This window comes from Mobula hypostoma, chromosome 27 (genome assembly GCF_963921235.1).
Source record: "Mobula hypostoma chromosome 27, sMobHyp1.1, whole genome shotgun sequence".
Lineage (NCBI taxonomy): Eukaryota > Metazoa > Chordata > Chondrichthyes > Myliobatiformes > Myliobatidae > Mobula > Mobula hypostoma.
Genome location: NC_086123.1, coordinates 6,078,928 through 6,082,256, shown reverse-complemented (window position 1 = coordinate 6,082,256; position 3,329 = coordinate 6,078,928). Strand labels below are relative to the sequence as shown.

Below are 3,329 nucleotides of genomic sequence, written 5' to 3'. Positions count from 1 at the left end.
TGAACCACTCACAACCCCCCCACCCTTACGTTGACGGCACAGCAGTGGAAACAGCGAGTACTGTAGTTCCGAACTCCAGGGAGCGCACATCTCGTGTGAAAGCTCACCAATGCCACTCCTTTCTGAGGAAGCTGAGGAGAGCTGGACGATGCATGTCCTTCTACAGATGCACAGTGCAGAGCATCCTAACAAGTCGAATCCAGGTCACCGCATGATACAGAAACTGCAGTGAGGGGGACAGGAAGGATCTACAATGATCACCAGCACCGGCCTACCCGCCATCAGGGACATACATACAGAAAGGTGCATGAAAAGTACTCCATAAATATATTTATTTTTATTTTGGCTTTGATAACCTCCTGTCATTGTTCTCTTGCTACGTCAAAAATAGTTTGATAATACCAAGCTTCAGAGATGTTTTACCACATGAAAGACTAGATATGAAAGCAGCACACACCAAAGTTGCTGGTGAACGCAGCAGGCCCGGCAGCATCTCTAGGAAGAGGTACAGTCGACGTTTCGGGCCGGGACCCTTCGTCAGGACTAACTGAAAGAAAAGCTAGTTAGAGATTTGAAAGTGGGAGGGGGAGGGGGAGATCCAAAATGATAGGAGAAGACGGGAGGGGGAGGAATGGAGCCAAGAGCTGGACAGGTGATTGGCAAAAGGGATATGAGAGGATCACGGGACAGGAGGCCGAGGGAGAAAGAAAAGGGGGAGAGGGGGAAGCCCAGAGGATGGGCAAGGGGTATAGTGAGGGGGACAGAGGGAGAAAAAGGAGAGAGAGAAAAAGAATGTGTGTATATAAATAAATAACGGATGGGGTACGAGGGGGAGGTGGGGCCTTAGCGGAAGTTAGAGTAGTCAATGTTCATGCCATCAGGTTGGAGGCTACCCATTCGGAATATAAGGTGTTCTTCCTCCAACCTGAGTGTGGCTTCATCTTTACAGTAGAGGAGGCCGTGGATAGACATCTCAGAATGGGAATGGGATGTGGAATTAAAATGTGTGGCCACTGGGAGATCCTGCTTTCTCTGGCGGACAAAGCCGTGATTCCACACATCAAGGACAAGTCTAATGCTCTACTTGGAATGCTTTTTCTATGTCCAGTATATTATAGCAGGCCATTGTAGTAAAGGAGGTGGATAAACAAAGAATTCTTGTGACTACCTATGGGTGACACAGAAGAAAATTCATGTAAAGTAAGTGCAAAATATGGAACGCTTCACGAATTTGCGTGTCATCCTTGCGCAGGGGCCATGCTAATCTTCTCTGTATCGTTCCAATTTTAGTATATGTGCTGCCGAAGCGAGCACGATTCACTCTGCCCTCAGAGGGCAATAAATAGCACACTGATCCTTGCCACATCAAAGTGATGGTGGTGTAAATTTTTTCCACATTTTCTTTTATCTACTTTTTTTTGTAATGATACTTTCCATTAATTGGTCTAGATCACTTTGCATGCATTACATCTTTATTATCGGATTAATTGAGCTCTGTTCCTGGAGTTTCCGAGTGTTTGCACTGTATGTAAAACTATACTCTGAGGGACCGCCTCACGGGCCGAAGCGGCGCGGGGTGAGGCGACGCGCATGCGTAGTTTTCTCCCGGTCCCTGCCCTTACCTTTGTGTGTTTGCACTCCCGGAAAAGTCTTTGCTGGTTTAATTTCAAGCAGCGACGCGTCTTCGCTCGTTTTTTGAATGAGGTGCAGATTTAGCTCCGAACTATCCTTCCAACGGCAAAGCACAGTTGTTGGTTTTGTCTGCAATGGCTGTAAGTTGGACAAGGGTGGGAAAGGTGCCATTGGTCTGTGCATTGTCGGGAGAGCTGGTGGACTTGGGCAGTAGGAATGGCCTGGAGTTTCTAATCTTGAGAATTGGCATGTTTATAGCATAGCATCACGTTGTATGGTCATGAAAGAAATCTGGTGATATATACAAGACATGCAGCTGTTCAGGGATGCATGACTGAACAACGCATACGTCTTTGAATATTGCAAAGCGCATAACTTTTCAGGTATTTCAATCACCTGTAAAGAAGTGCCAAACTTCATAAATTCTATCATAATCAGAATCAGGTTTATTATCACCGGCATGTAACGTGAAATTTGTTAACTTAGCAGCAGCAGTTCAATGCAATACATAATATAGCAGAGAAAAAAAAATAATAATAATAAATAAACAAATAAATCAATTACGTGTGTTGAATAGATTTTTAAAACGTGCAAAAACAGAAATACTGTATATTAAAAAAGTGAGGTCGTGTCCAAATATTCAATGTCCATTCAGGAATCGGATGGCAGAGGGGAAGAAGCTGTTTCTGAATCGCTGAGTGTGTGCCTTCAGGCTTCTGTATCTCCTACCTGATGGTAACAGTGAGAAAAGGGCATGCTCTGGGTCCTGGGGGTCCTTAATAATGGACGCTGCCTTTCTGAGACACCGCTCCATAAAGATGACCTGGGTATTTTGTAGGCTAGTGCCCAAGATGGAACTGGCTAGATTTACAACGTTCTGCAGCTTCTTTCGGTCCTGTGCAGTCGCCCTTCCAAACCAGACAGTGATGCAGTCTGTCAGAATGCTCTCCACGGTATATCTATACAGTAGAGGTTTTTGAGTTGTTAGGGGATCCAGGAGTGCCCCTATTAGCTGTTTGGAGAGAGACAGAGAGAGACATTCATCATTGATGGTTTGTTTGGAAAGGAGAGAGAGAGAGAGAGAGAGACGAAGATTGACGGTTAGACTGACACGGGAGTTAACTCCGGATTTTTACTTTGGAGATAAAAACTGAGTAGCTCCAAGGTTGCTTTGGTGACCAACAGGACATTATTGATGTTACTTCCAAGGACTTGTTGCCTGCTTGCATTTCTTTGCAGACAAAGGAAAGAGGGACTCTTTGAATGACAGGTGATGCTCAGCCTGGTGAAATAAATGGGAGGTCAGATGATACAGACCTCAGACACATGATCTGGACACTGAATGAGCATTGTTGTGCCCGCAGGAAAGTGGGTTTTGGAGGATCGATCAGGCGGATCGATTCCAAATTGCTATTCCACCGTTGAAGAAGGGGTTGACTGGTGGGGAGTTGTCTATGTGTCCACCCTTGCCGGGGTGATAGCTCCACCACAGGAAAACCTGTCCCCCGGTTAAAGTCACTGTCGGTGACTTGTAAAGGATTTCGGAGGACGACGAGAAGATCGACGGCACCAGCTCACCTGAAGACTCAACTCACTCTCTCTCTCTGTCTCTCTCTCTCTCTCTCTCTCTCCATCACTACTCAACTAAATACCACGAACTGAACTGAACTTTACTCAACATCGTAAGACTGTATCCT

The 3,329-nt window shown here is 45.7% G+C and overlaps 1 non-coding gene across 1 annotated transcript; it reads right to left on the bottom strand.

Moving 5' to 3' along the window:
- Positions 1-1,207: 1,207 nt before the first annotated feature.
- Positions 1,208-1,314, bottom strand: LOC134338645 (U6 spliceosomal RNA). Its single transcript, XR_010016273.1, has one exon. It is a non-coding gene; the product is annotated as a U6 spliceosomal RNA (small nuclear RNA).
- Between the last annotated feature and the right edge of the window lie 2,015 nt (positions 1,315-3,329).